The following is a 15,480-nucleotide window of genomic DNA, read 5'->3' as shown; positions in this document are numbered from 1 at the left end:
CAATTGGCTGAAGTAAGCCAGCCGGTTTAACGGATGGTGTCTTGCGGCGCTGGCATTCACGACAGCCTTTAACGTACTGTTTGACGCTTGCCGAAAGCCCGGGCCAATAGTACATTTCGCTTACTCTAGCGAGTGTTCGTGAAAAGCCTAAATGACCAGATGTCGGTTCGTCATGGCAAGCGAAGAGGACGTCGTCGCGCATGTCCCTTGGAACCACCAGGAGGTAAGCACGGCTGGTCGAACGAGCATTCTTCTTATACAGCACGTTATCTCGCAGACAGAAGGACGTCAGCGAGCGGGACAGATGGCGTGGCATGGTTGTGTCGCGACCCTCTAAATGATCGATGATCGGTCGAATCTCACCGTCGTCACGCTGCCGTCTGCTCAAGTCCGACGAAGTAATGGCGCCCAGGAAGCCGTCATCATCCTCTGTTTCCTGACTGGCAGGATCAATGGGTGCGCGGGACAGCGTGTCAGCGTCTTCATGCTTACGGCCAGACTTATAAACGATGGTGATGTCAAATTCCTGTAGCCGCAAGCTCCACCGTGCCAGTCGTCCTGAAGGGTCGCGCATGCTTGCCAACCAACAGAGGGCATGGTGGTCCGTCACTACTTTGAAGGGACGACTATAGAGATAGGGGCGAAACTTGATGATCACCCACACGACCGCGAGGCACTCCTTCTCCGTAGTCGAATAATTCGCCTCGGCACGGGACAGGGAGCGGCTGGCATACGCTATAACTCTTTCCACTCCATCTTGAAGCTGTACGAGCACTGTGCCAAGGCCAATGCTACTGGCGTCGGTATGCACCTCAGTATCAGCATCATCGTCAAAATGTGCAAGAACGGGTGCTGACTGAAGGCGCTGTCGTAATTCAGCAAAAGCCGCCTGGTGCTCATTATGCCACACAAATGGCGTATCGTCTCTTGTAAGGCGTGTCAGGGGTTCCGCTATCTTCGAAAAGCCTTTAATAAACCGGCGATAGTAGGCGCACAAACCCAGGAAGCGCCGGATGGCCTTCTTATCGGCAGGAGCTGGAAACGCGGCCACAGCGGCAAGCTTGTCTGGATCGGGTCGGACCCCTTTGGCGCTTACTACATGACCGAGGAACTTGAGCTCTTCGTAACCAAAGTGGCACTTTTCGGGCTTAAGTGTTAGGTCTGCCGATCGGATGGCTTCTAGCACACTCCGTAGGCGGTGAAGAGGCTGCTCGAACGTTTCAGAGAAGATGACCACATCATCCAGGTACACAAGACAGGCCTGCCACTTCAGTCCAGTAAGGACAGTGTCCATCATTCGCTGGAAAGTAGCCGGGGCTGAACACAAGCCAAAAGGAAGCACTCGAAATTCATAGAGCCCATCTGGAGTCACAAAGGCTGTTTTCTCGCGGTCGCGTTCGTCTACCTCGATTTGCCAGTACCCGCTTTTTAAATCGAGAGAAGAAAAGTACTGGGCGAGTCGTCGATACGCGGCAGCGGGTACACGTCCTTTTTAGTCACGTTGTTGAGCTTGCGGTAGTCGACACAGAAGCGTAGCGTTCCGTCTTTCTTTTTGACAAGAACGACCGGAGATGACCACGGGCTGTTGGAAGGTTCGATGACGCCATCGTCAAGCATCTCTTGGACTTGCGTACGTATGGCTTGGCGTTCTCTTGCCGACACGCGGTAAGGCTGCTGGTGTATCGGGCGTGCGTCGTCGTACGTGATGATCCTGTGTTTAGTGATGGAAGTCTGGCGTACCTTGGAAGAATGTGCGAAGCAGGTCCTGAATTCAAGCAAGAGCTTGCGCAGTGCTGTCTGGCTATCGGTGGACAGTTCAGAATTGATGTCAAGATGGCCCAGAGACGTGTCTGCTGTCTCCACTACTTCAGACGTGGAACAGTTGTTAACGTCTGCTATTGCGTCTGCAAACGCTAACGAAGTGCCGCGGAACAGGTGTCGGTGCTCGTAGCTAAAGTTGGTAACAAGCAATTGCGAATGACCAGCACGAATCTGTATAACACTGCGAGCCACACAAACACCTTGTTTCAGTAGGTGTTCCAAGTTACTTTCGGCCACCGCTTCGCCATCGCGTAAGCCACAGCATGTGACGTCGACGAGGACACTGGCACGTGGAGGAAGCGTTACACTGTCAGCAGACACACGAAGTACGTCGTCGCGCCGTCGGCCATCTTGCACGTCGATTGCTCGTTCGGCAGAGAAAGTGATACGACGCTCTTGCAGATTGATAATCGCGCCGTACTCCTGCAGGACGTCAACCCCAAGGATAACGTCGCGGGAGCATTCGCGTAAGACAAGGCAGCTCGCTACGAATGTAGATCCTTGAATCTCAACTCTAGTCGTGCAGGCGCCCAGCGGAGTAACGATGTGGCCGCCAGCCGTCCGAATCTGCGAGTTATGCCAGGGCGTGATCACTTTCTTCAGCTGCGTTGCTATTTTGCCGCTTAGTATCGTGTAGTCTGCGCCGGTGTCCACTAAAGCACTAACGGCATAACCGTCAACAGTAACTGGTATATCGAGCGAAAGCCGGTCGTCTCGTTCAGTTGCAGGTGGTGTCGGGTCGGTATCTTTCCGTAACTGCGTCCGTCGGAGGTCTTCAGCGCTTCGACCGTCAGCGACCTCGCCCCCAAAGATCGCTTCAGTTAGTTTTCCCGGCGGGGACTGGTCGACCGCTCGGGAGAATACCGCTGGGGCGGAGGTGAAAATCGTCTCGGAGACGGCGAACGCTACTGCCGCCGGGCAGGCGGTGGCAAGCGCTGCTGGGACAGGTATTCCTGAATGTCCCGGGGTCGTTGGCCGTATCGGGGCGGCGGCGAGTATGCGGAAAAGCCGCGAATCCCAAGGCGCCGGTATGGGCACTGGCGGTACAAGTGGTCAGCTTCACCGCAGTGGAAGCACAGAGGCCGCGAATCGGGTGTGCGCCAAACATCCGACTTCCGAGGGGGCGGGCGTCTATCGTCGACGTAGTGAACCGCTTGCTCCGTACGATGGGCAAATGGAGCGGCATGAACAACGGGCGGCGGCGTGTACCCAGCGTCGTAGTACGGTATCGGCTGCACCGACTGAACAGACACCGTAGGAGGAGCACGAACGAATAGCGGCGGAGAGGAAGCAGGGCGCTTCAGGGCTTCCGCGTAGGTCGCACGAGGGTATTCAGGAGGTACTGCCGCAGCGTTAGCAGGAGGCAAGGTATCACCATAGTCCCTTAATAGCTTTTTCTGGTCACGAAACTCCCGCCTCAGTTTGATATAGAGCCAGCGCCTGCCGCTAGGGGCGCCATAGTAAAAGAAAGGCCACCTAGCCGAGCGGCCGCCGCAGGCGGCGGCGGTATTTTTTCTGCTCAGGTCGCGTTGCGGCCAAAAGCCCAGTTTCTTTTTGATTTTATTTACATTCTATTTTGTCGTAGCAGTTACAGTATCCAAACTTGAACATCTGAGAGTGTTTTCTAAGCGAAAGGCGCGTACAAAAAGTAAACAATCTCAAAGTCTGCTGGCGGCTCCGTGTGTCAGCAGACGACGCGCATAGAATTCTTCTTACTGAGCAGTCTGTCATTAGTTGGCCCAACATGCTTCGGTTAACAACTTTTAAGCGACTTTTATGCACTGTACAAAGAATAAGACATTAGCGGCCTGGCGTTGCCAGTAAACGACAACCTGAGCTCAAGGTTGTGTGCTGTTACTGAATTCCGATTGCACTCGAGCCGTTCAGTCTACGGTGACAGTTTCTAATCGCACGTAACAAAATGTTCTATGAAGTCAGAATTAGTTTAGAACAGGTACATCGGCAGATCGTAGCCGTGAATGAAGCGCTTGCTTGAAGGGAAGTATTGTCATTTTCATGTACCGCAAGCTTTGCTAGTTTTCGTGCGTATTATTCCAAATGTGCGACAAATTTTTCAAACGTGATTTTCGTTGTCAATGTACCCTATGAAAACCCAAACGATTATGCCCAACTGAGTCAGCACTGCGCTTATTCATCAACTCGCACACGTAGAGTGACGATGATTGACGGTCCGTTGCACTCAGTGCCATACCTCCTCGGCGAACTGCGACGCATAATAGTATTTGAATCGCGAGCTTTCTTTGAAAAATGTAGCCGTTGTAACTCGCGAAAATTCTTATGACAAATAACATTGAATTTTCACTTTCACTCAGCACTGCTGTAGTGTAGAGCTCAAAAACGATCTGAAAGTTGTATTGACACAGAAAACTGACATTCTGTTGCACTAAGTTTCTAACGTCCCATTTATCACGGCTGGAAGCCTACTTTGTTTCAGGAAACAAAATTACTTCTGTGACATGGCCCTTTTGTAAGCCGCGCAGCGCTGAGGTAGCAACCTTAAGCAAATGTTAGAATTGTCAGTAGCTGTTGCTATCAGCATGCGAAATCCATAGGCAAGAACTCAAACTAGGTGGTTATGCGAATAATTTGCCTTCTATAACTATCATCACACAGACAGTGCAATCATGGTTTCAGGTCATACATATATTATGGTTTAAACCAGTACAAAGTTTTTATATGTGCCTATGTTCTCATGGAGGTACTAATAGGCACCGATTTTATTTGTAATGTACAAATGAAACAAATCTTGTAAACAGAACAGGCTACTGAGAATCGCACGCACGCACGCACGCACGCACACACACACACACACACACACACACACACACACACACACACACACACACACACACACACACACACACACACACACACACACACGCACGCACGCACGCACGCACACAAGCACACACACACACACACACACACACACACACACACACACACACCCCGCCGTGGTTGCTCAGTGGCTATGGTGTTGGGCTGCTGAGCACGAGGTCGCGGGATCGAATCCCGGCCGCGGCGGCCGCATTTCGATGGGGGCGAAATGCGAAAACACCCGTGTACTTAGATTTAGGTGCACGTTAAAGAACCGCAGGTGGTCCAAATTTCCGGAGTCCCCCACTACGGCGTGCCTCATAATCAGAACTGGTTTTGGCACGTAAAACCCCATAATTTAATTTAACACACACACACACACACACACACACACACAGGCCGTCGAAAAACACAAGCAATGGCAATAGACTTGAGGCGCGGCTTGTCCCTCGCCAACGATACGGCGTCACCGTTTATCGTGAAATCGTCCGTACGGAGATGGATGATGGATCAACAGTGATTCGCGCACACACGCACATGCTTGGACTCGAAGCCGAAATCGTCCGTTTCTTGCCGTGGTATGGGTATGGGTGTTCTGTGGTATGGCTCGCTTCCAATTCTCGAAGTGCTCACGAACACTCGGCATCCAAAATAGCGATACCTTTTGTAGTACCTTTGTAGCCGGAACGACCCCCCGGCACAACACCTGAACGGCATCGTCAGGCGAACGTGCCACTTCAATTGTAGAATGCCAGAATTCGGATAAAAATCAATCACAAATATAAAGTTCGCGTCCAAACTTTCAGCCCACGCCGGCCGCATCTGCAGTCTCTCCGGGTTTAACACGGAGAAAGGTGGCCTCTCAGCTGCGGTGGCGCCGCAGCGCGGCGGCTTCATGCGACATATCAAGCTCTCCCATAGAGTGACGGCGGAGTTTCGTGACCAGAAAAGTATTGAGGGACCATGGTATCACGAAGCGCCTGGTGCAGTTCGTCCTTGATAATGCTCGCTATGGAGCTTACCGTAGGTTGCGGTGTTACAGCGGCCTTTTGCAACTCTTCACGCACTACAGAGCGGATGAGTTCTCGCAGTGAGTCGCCGTTGCTTCCTATGGCCGTGAAAACGTCAGCAGCAGACATGCTGTTCGCTTGCCGCTCATACAAGTTCGAGCGATGCAGAAGCATCTTTTCCATGGTTACGGCCTCGGACAAGAACTCTGCGACCGTCTTCGGAGGGCTCCGTATGAGGCCAGCGAAGAGTTGATCCTTGACCCCGCGCATCAGATGACGTAACTTCTTCTCCTCCGTCATTCTTGGAATCCGCTCGTCGGAAGAGGCGCGTCATGTCTTCGACGTACGTGGTCACAGTTTCGTTTGGCAACTGGACACGGGCCTGAATCGCTCGTTCCGCTCATTCGTGGCGATCAGAACTGGTGTAGGTCTCCAGGAGCTGACGACAAAACTCGCGCCACGACGGCAGTTGCCCGTCGCGGTTCTGAAACCACGTACGCGCGCCATCCTCCAGGTAGAAGTAGACGTGTCTGAGTTTTTCCGTGTCGTTCCATTCGTTCACGGAGGCCACGCGCTCGTATTCGACCATCCAGTCTTCGACGTCTTCGAACACTGTGCCATGAAACGTCTTTGGGATCCGTGGGCTCTCAAGTGTGTAACGGTTCGACATCGTGCTTCCCGTACCGGTTGGGGCGGTTTGAAGGGTGGCGCTGGTCATACCGGTCGATGTGGTGGGAACCGTAGCGTCGACGACTTCTGGGGACAGTCCCCTGATCCTGCGGCTGGCCCGATGCACGGGAGTGTCGACAGGCACTGGATTCGTAGCGCGGATCCTTGGAGGGGTCTGCAACATCCGTGAGGACGCTTACCCAGCACCTCCACCAGTTTGTCACGAGCCTCTAGAAGTGGACTTGAAGGTTTAATAACCTGTAGAGCAGCTGGCTCTCGGAAGACGCGACCGTCGGGGCTGGCTCGAGCAGAGAAGGGGGGCGCGCGGTCTTCTTTCTTCTCTTGGGCTCGACCCACTCTTGCCCTCGACCCACTACCTACAGGTGGCAATATAATCATCATCAGCCTAAATTTATGTCCACTGCAGGATGAAGGCCTCTCCCAGCGATCTCCAATTACAGCTGTCTTGTGCTAGCTGATTACAACTTGTGCCTGCAAATTTCCTAACTTCATCACCCCACCTAGCTTTCTGCTGTCCTCGACTGCACTTGCCTTTTCTTGGTATCCATTCCGTAACTCTAATGGTCCACCGGTTATCCATCCTACGCATAGCTCCATTCTATGCCCAGCTCCATTTCTTTTCTTAATGTCAATTAGAACATCGGCTATCCCCGTTTGTCCCTGATCCACACCTCTCTTCCCGTCTGTTAACGTTAGGCCTATCATTTTCGTTCCATCGCTCTTTGTGCGGTCCTTAACTTGTTCTCCAGCTTGTTTTTTAGCTCCCAAGTTATGCCCCATATATTAGCGCCGGTAGAGTGCAATGATTGTACAGTTTCTTTTTAACGACAGTGGTAAGCACCCAGTCAGGATTTGGAAATGCCTACTGTATGCACTCTAACCCAATTTTATTCTTCTGTAAATTTCCCTCTCATCATCAGGGTCCTCTACGAGTAATTGACCTAGATAAACATACTACTTTACAAACTCTAAAGGCTGACTGGCGATCCTGAATTCTTGTTCCCTTGACGTGCGGGATACGCCAAGGTGACCAGCAGTTGGTTTGTCGTGAAGCTCATGCAGGATCGTTGAACGCAGATATTTAGGCACAACGAAAAGCAGCTCAGGGCCATCTGATTGGATGTTACGACGGTAAAGTGTGCCATTCACGAGGACGAACATGCACAGTGAGACGTCGTTAGGTGCGGATTCCAGCCGGTCAATGAGCGATCGCAAAGAAGCATCACGACGTTGCTCGTCACCAATCTGGAGAAACTGAGACAGAGACATAACGCAGAGGCTAGGTTCGATGTCCGATCCGTCGGGTTGGTCAACAGGGTAGCGGGAAAAGCAGTCCGCGACCAGATGTAGGCGGCCAGACTTGTAGATAAATGAGTAAGAGTACTCCTGAAGGCGCAGCGCCCAACGACCAACTCATCCAGTAGGGTCTTACAGTGAATAAATCCAACAGACAGCGTTGTGATCAGTGACCACACGGAATAGCGGCCGTACAAGTAAGGACGGAATTTCGAAACCGCCCAGACAAGGGCAAGACATTCCCGTTCCGTAATAAAGTAATTGCATTCAGATTTCAATAGGAGACGATTTGCGTACGCAATAGCACGATCAATGCCTCGTTGGTTTTGGGCTAAAATTGCACCGATGCCATGACCTCTAGCGTCTGTGCGCACTTCTGTGGGAGCAGCTGGGTCAAGATGGGCAAGAATAGCTGGAGTCGTTAGGGCGGCGATGAGCTCAGAGAAGGCGTCAGCTTGTAGAGGCGTCAGCTTGTAGCCAACGAAACGGGAGGTCTTGTTTGAGAAGGTCAATGAGTGGATGTGCAAGTGCCGCAAAGTTTTTCACGAAATGGCGAAAATAGGAACACAGCCCCACGAAACTACGAATGTCTTGGACAGACCGTAGAACGGGGAAGTTCGTGACAGCACGCATCTTCGCAGGGTCTGGTCGGACACCGGAAGCGTCAACGAGGTGGCCCAGCACAGCAATTTGACGAAGAGCGAAGTGGCACTTCGAGGCCAGCTCGTCGGGAAATTGCTAGAATGGTCGAAAGCCACTCAAGGTGTGTTGCGAAAGTGGGGGAGAAAATTATGACGTCGTCCAGGGGACATCAACACGTCGTCCACTTAAATCCTTGAAGCAGTGTGTCCATCATTCTCTCAAAGGTGGATGGTGCGTTGCAGAGACTGAAATGCATGACCTTGAATTGGTAAATGCCGCCAGGGGTCACGAAGGTGGTCTTCTCGCGATCCAGGTCGTCTACAGCGATTTGCCAGTAGCCAGATCGAAGGTCCAGTAATGAAAAGAAGGTGGCACCATGGAGGCAGTCGAGGGCGTCGTCAATACGTGGAAGAGGGTACACGTCGTTCTTGGTGATTTTGTTGAGGTGCCGATAATCAATGCAGAAACGCCAGGAACCACCTTTCTTCTTTAATAGCACGACGGGAGAGGCCCAAGGCCTAGATGATGGTTCGATGATGTCCTCCGCAACCATTTTAGCCACTTCTTTTTGAATCACTTCGCGCTCTGATGCGGACACATGGTAAGGTCGACGGCGAATGGGCAATGAGTCGCCAGTGTTGATTTGGTGGCCGACTCTTCGCTCATTCGCCGTTGATTCGGTGGGCCCAGGGGTCGATCACGATTGTCGAAAATGTCACCGTATGAGGCCAAATCCCGGCAGAGAGCGTCGGCCTGGTCAGGCGAAAGGTATCCAATCATGTTGCGAAACACACTGTCGTCAGAACTTGGTGACGGGGAAACTTCTGCTTCTTCAGGTGCAGTTATGGCGACAACCTCGACGTCATAGTCTGTTATCGCGGTGAGGTGGGCAAGCGACATCTTGTGGGGCGACACTTGGGGGGTCAGACCAAAGTTTAGTAGCCGGAGGAACACACAGTTATCAGCTAATGTGGTGATGGTATGTGGCACAGTAACATTGCGCGTCAGGTGTACGTCTGTAACCGGAGACACGATATAGTCGCCGGCAGGAACGGGAGGGGTCGATGACAAACACACGTACGTGACGGCTCGAGGTGGTAGGCGAACAAAAGCGGTGGGGCTTAAGCGGCTGACGGGCGTTTCGCAGGCATCTGATACAAGAGGAAGATCAAGACAGAGTGTTTCAGAAGAACAATTAATTAAGGCCGAGTATGCCGAAAGAAAGTAAAGGCCAAGGATAAGGTCATGGGGCAGTGAGCCAGGACGGTAAAAAGGACAACCGTGTGACGACCGACAACGCTGACACGGGCGGTGCTCATTCCGCTCCTAATAGACAAGTGTGCGCCAGTGTCGATGAGGGCGGTCACAGGAACATTGTCGACTTTGACTTCTATGAGGCTATGGTGAGTGGGGAACGTCAGTAGAGGATTTGCAGGGGACGATGGCATTGCAGCTTCACCTCCATAAGCTGCACTATCTAGTTTTCCTGCGGCAATCGTCCAGAGAAAGACGGCGAGGAAAAGCGGCGAGGCTGCGGAGAGCGGGATTGGCGGCGTTGCGGCGACGGGGAGCGGGAGAAGCTCCGAACAGGAGCAGTGGCGTCAGAGGGAAGAGGCTCGTGGGAGGACGACGAGCAATAAGTGGAACCAGCAGCTGGACGTCTAAAATGAGTTCGGTGCATGGAGGTCTCGCGAGATGCGTAGGTCCAACGGCGAGGGCAATAACGAGCAATGTGCCCGTCCTGATGACAGCAGAAGCAGATGGGCTGATCGTCGGGCGTTCTCCATTCCGCAGAATTGCGGGAGGAGACGGGAGAGGTGTAGGATCGTCGAGCGGGTCCAGAGGAATAAGGCCCAGCGTCAGGACCAGTCAGTGGACACGCTGATGGAAGGCCGAGTTTGGCGAACTCCTGCCTGACGACAGCTTGAATGAGGTACAAAGATGGCTGCGATGGGTAACTGGCGTGGGTTGCAAACATGGGGGGTTGAATAGGTGCAGGACAGGCAGCTTCAATTTCGCGACGAACGACGAACATTGCGCGTAACGTGGTCACATGTGGGGGCAGGCGGACGGCATTACACGATGAAGTTGCAGCCTTATTGGGCAGCCGGGTGAATCTCTGGGTAATACGGCGGCTCTTGGCATGTTTTAACCGCCGGCACTCTTCGATGATTGTGTCGACGGTAGAGCACTGCACGGGCTCGGGCTTACCCGAAAGCCCGGGCCCGGCCCGGCCCGTGGGCCGGGCCGGGCCGGGTAGAGGAGTTTTTTCACGGGCTCGGGCCGGGCTCGGGCACGGCGTGTGCTTTTTGACCCGGGCCCGGGCCGGGCTCGGGTTTTTTGACGCGGGCCCGGGCCGGGCTCGGGCTTTCTGCGAGTTATTCTCGGGCTTCTCAACTCTGGAAAACATGTATTTTTCGGTCTCGGGCCGGATTCGGGCCGGTTTCGAGTCGGGCTTGGGCCGGGCTCGGGCTTAAGGTAAAGGGGTGGCGGGCCGGGCCGGGCGGGTAACGTAGATTATTTCCGGGCCCGGGCCGGGCCCGGGTCTCGCCATAAAAGTTTTGATCGGGCTCGGGCGTGCCGCCCAATGTAAAAACGGGCCCGGGCCGGGCCGCAAAAATCGGCCCGTGCAGTGCTCTAGTCGACGGTATCAATGTTGGTATAGAAGAGCAGGTTAAAAGCATCATCGGCGATACCTTTGAGCACATGAGAAACCCTCTCGGACTCAGGCATGTACTCATCAACCTGGCGGCAAAGAGCGATAATGTCCTGAAGGTAAGTGACGTATGACTCGGAGGATGTCTGTGCACGAGTCGCAAGTTCATTCCGCGCAGCAAGCTGCCGACCAGCGCTGTCACCGAAAAAGTCGGGGATCTTCTCATTGAAAGAGTCTCAGCTTGTAATATCCGCCTCGTGCGTCTCGAACCACATCCGCGGTGGGCCATCGAAGTAAAAAAGCACGTTGGCGAGCATAAGGGTCGGGTGCCACCTGTAGCCGGCGCTGATCCGTTGGTAAAGGTTGAGCCATTTGTCGACGTCAACTCCATCTTGGCCAGGAAATACCCCACGATCACGAGCAGGAGGTAGAATTATCGAGGTGGGAGCCACGGGAGGGGCAAGAGGTGAAGACGATGTGCCTGCACCGACGGACATGGTCGCAAGCAGGATGAGGCGGCTATTGCGGAGCTCCGTGATCGAAACAGGGAACTACCCAGCACCTCCACCACAAAGATGTTACGTAAAACGACACAAGGCGGGACTACCCAGCTAGCACAAAAGCGATAGAAAACTGCTTCCATACCGATTCGCCAAGACTAAATGAACGTCTGAAAGACGCACTAAAAAATCCGTGCAGTCCGTTTAGCAAGAAGTTCTAGAATCCTGCTTAAAGTAGTTTCAAAAAATCCTGTCTTGAAATGGGATTTTGCAAGACATTAGAAGCATTTAAAAATACAGATTGAATCCTGCTACAATCGGGATTTTGACATCCGCTTTCTTTCACCCTCCCCTCTAGCGCCCCCCTCGTCTCCCTTTCCTTCCCTCTCCCCATGCCCCTGCGGCGTTTCGCCGGCCGGCGGCATGCAGGTTTGCGCTTGTGCAATACACGAAACACATACAGCAATAACATTTTTTTTATTGCAAAAAGTAAACACGACTAGACAAGCTAGCAATCAACATTAAATATGAGTGCCTCCGAGTAACGTCCATTACAGGTATCGACCTTGATAAACCTGGTTTCGAACAGGCTGCTGGGCTGTAGCTCCTTAATTCAGCAGGTCTTCTTACTGCAAAAACATTAGGCATGTGTAAAGCGTATGTTAATTGAAGCACACTTTTCTCAGTGAACGTATAGTTTTTCAATGCATTGGCAATAAGCACTGCAATATATCTTGGCAATGGGCAGCACTACAATATATTGGTCCCAGCACACAGTTTTCGAGCATTCCACCTTTATTAACATGGTTCTAACATTAACCGATCACAAGTGAAATTCCCTTCTGTTGCCTTGAAGACATACTTTACATCTAACTGAAGGTGTTGCATGTACAATCGCCAACCAGTATTTTGCTAGCTTTCAGGAGGCTGTTGTCTTGACTAGTTGGCGACTGGTAGATGACAGCAGCCTCCTAAACATGTGCGAAGTAGGTGCCAATTAGCATTCAAAGAAAGGAATAGATAATGCATTTCTGATCATGTTGTACGAGAAAAGACGTAAGTGCGGCTCTGCAAAGGCACAGCTTCAGTGTGACAGCATTGTTACACCACCCCAATTTTATTTGCCACAGATCACATAGCCAATTCAGAAATGGCGCAGGCTTGAGCATATACCTAAACACCAGTCTATCAAACACATCGCATACTTCAAATTGAGCAAATATATTGCGATTCCTTAAAAAATAAAAGACAGCAGACGAGTGCAACCTTGAGTAACAGCGACTATTTGCAGCACGGCTGCTTCAAGCATACAGTAAGAATTTCAGTTGCTTGTAATTAAACCATTAAAATGTTGCACGCCTATGACTTGCCTGTTTGAAAACCTCCACACAATAACATTGCCAAGCACTTGTAAAGAATTTTTTTACAAAAACAGTGAGTCATCCAGACACAAGGTGGGAACATAAGCCGTAATTTTCCACCCAGTTTCACTAACTTTGACCGTGGTGACATTTATAGTTACGCAATCGGTTAAAGGTTAAGCTCGTGCAGTTTATAAATCAATTATGATCTAGAGTGCTTGCCTATGCAATTTATTGCTTACACCGAAATGAACCCACACACTAAAACCCCCACATGGCGCGCGGCGACGATTTCATCGCCGTTGCACTTTATACGGAATATCACGGCGACGACGACGACGGCAAAAATGCGCTTGGAGTGCCCATATAATTTCTATCGCAATAAAAGAAAAAGAACCGCGGCGTAAATTTCTCTCTCTCAAATGGCAAGGTCGCCGTTACGTCGTCGCGCCGTAACACGGGGTTCGAGTCGATGTCTCAACGCTGCGGCCAACGTTACTAGATTAGCTTATCTAGTAACGTTGGCTGCGGCTGCGACGCAGAGGGAATCAACGACGGAGGCCCAGTCCGGCCAACGAAACTGCTCACAACCGACCAACGCTCGCTTCAACGGCAGGAAAAGAAAGGGCGAGGGTTAAGCTGGCGCCGGGCCGGCGGCGGGCGCGCACGGAGACAGTCGAAGGTGGGGGAGCTACGAGGGAGTTGAGAGGGAGAGTGAGGGGAGCCACCGAAGCGACGGGGTCATCACTGCTGAAGACAAATCCGCTTCCCCTGACGCGCTCCTCCCTCACCTTCGACATCTTCGACATGTCCGCACGCGCCCGGCGCCGCCGTGCTGGCGCCGCCCGCTCCTTACAGCATCGTTTTCTGCGAGCGTTGGCCGACGAGGGCAGTCTCGTGGCCCCTACTCGCCATCTGCTTGCGCGCCGTGCCGTGATATATAACGACTCCATTCGTACGTTGTGCTGTGGTGCACGAATACTTCAGAAATAAGTCCTTCCTTTAATTCGAACAAACTTTCGGGCTCCTTCGAGTTCGAATTATCGAGACACGACTGTATGTGTGTCACGCTGAAAATTTAATTCGTACGACTTTAATATGAAATAAGTTACCTGGGTTCTTGGAGTTCAGCAGTTTCGTGGTGGCCCTTTGGGCGGCGGCGTTTTCGTCTGCCCCTTTCGGCACCTGTAGAGGGTACATGATCGGTGTCTTCACCCTCACGCGCCTTCTCTCTTGCACGTAGGTATGTGCCTTCATAGTAAGTTACAAAAAAACTCTTTATTGCTATGCTGATAAACTCGGAGTATCTATGTTTATAATGTAACAGCAGTGCCTATTACAACTGTATATTGGAATTTTTCTTTTTGAACAGAATTTTGTTACTGCACAGATTTGCAAAAAGAAAACGCCAGTGCGACCTCAAAATTTATTTGTTGCATGACTGAAGCCAAAAAATGTTAGGTATCCTAAAAAAAGATGCTGTAAATAGCTACACTGTCGGATTATGTTACAGAAAATAAGGCAACAGTGCACTACATACAGAGTGTTTCATTTAACTTTAGCCAAACTTTAAAAACATGCAAGTGCCACGTACCAGGACAGAACCAAGGTAATGTTGGAGATACTCAGATTATTTTTTGCATTCCGCCTAGTTAGATAATTAGTTCTAATTAATTAATTAACTTCTCAATTACTATAGTTAGATGAAAAGTGTCAATGAGAAGATTGTAAAGCAACATGAGAAACCCCTGATACCGCTTTCTGTTTCTCAATATGAGCTACATAAAGTGTTTTTCCAAGTGTGAAAGATGCCTGCCAATACACGCAAACTGCCTCGAGCGGCCCGTCGTTCGGCAGTTTCGCGTGTATTCGCGGGCATCTTTCACGCTCGCAAAAACACACGAGTGATCTCGCACAAGAGCGTTGACGAAAGAACGCTGTGGCTACGCGAAGATCGTAGCACGTCTCATCATTCTGCGCCAAACGGGAATGTCATCGTCATCCTAACGATCAATGGTCAACGAAACGTCACAGAGGTAATTTTAGACAGCTTTGGCAAACCTGAATACGCACACAATAAAAGAAACGTACGCAGACGTAAACATACCTCTTAAACAATATTAGAGATTCCAGTTAAAATCAAGGCGCTTTCATTGCAAAACTTCATTACCGCCTAAAACTTCCACCTAAAACTCCCGCCTGAAAACCGTAAATAATTAAACACGACAGGTGTCAAAGTGGCAGTGACTACTTACGTGAGCAAAGAAGATGTGGAAGGCAGTCTGGCGCTCCGCAGTTCATGAACGAATACGCGTAAGGAACTTAACGGCTGGTCCTAACAAAATTAACGGTGAATGTAACGGCGGGTTCGAAAGTTACGCAATCTGGAGGGAAGCTGCGCGGAGAGCGCAGTCCGCTCGGCTGCTCAGACTGCGTCGGCGCAAGCGATGACGCCGATGAGCCGTCGCACCACTCCTCGCTTTGTCAGGTAGCCGCTATGATACGTCGCGGTGCTGCATCCTCTTGCGACACACGCTGCTGCAATGCAGAAAAATACTCAGTGTGGCTTCGTACTCGGTACCTGAAGCACAGAAATGCTAGCTAATTTAACTACGAAAATACAAAATGCAGCTGCTACCATAATGCTAGCGCCACCTTACAAAGAT

General features: G+C 51.4%; 1 long non-coding RNA gene across 1 annotated transcript; it reads right to left on the bottom strand.

Annotated features, from left to right (window-relative positions):
* Positions 1 to 11,919: 11,919 nt before the first annotated feature.
* LOC125945421 (uncharacterized) lies at positions 11,920 to 15,175 on the bottom strand. Its single transcript, XR_007466887.1, has 3 exons — positions 15,070 to 15,175; positions 13,927 to 14,065; positions 11,920 to 12,082 (listed from the first exon to the last, which is right to left on the bottom strand). It is a non-coding gene; the product is annotated as an uncharacterized LOC125945421 (long non-coding RNA).
* Between the last annotated feature and the right edge of the window lie 305 nt (positions 15,176 to 15,480).

This window comes from Dermacentor silvarum, chromosome 5 (assembly GCF_013339745.2).
Source record: "Dermacentor silvarum isolate Dsil-2018 chromosome 5, BIME_Dsil_1.4, whole genome shotgun sequence".
Classification (NCBI taxonomy): domain Eukaryota; kingdom Metazoa; phylum Arthropoda; class Arachnida; order Ixodida; family Ixodidae; genus Dermacentor; species Dermacentor silvarum.
The sequence above is the reverse complement of the archived record's forward strand: the minus strand, read 5'-3'. Positions and strand labels throughout refer to the sequence as shown.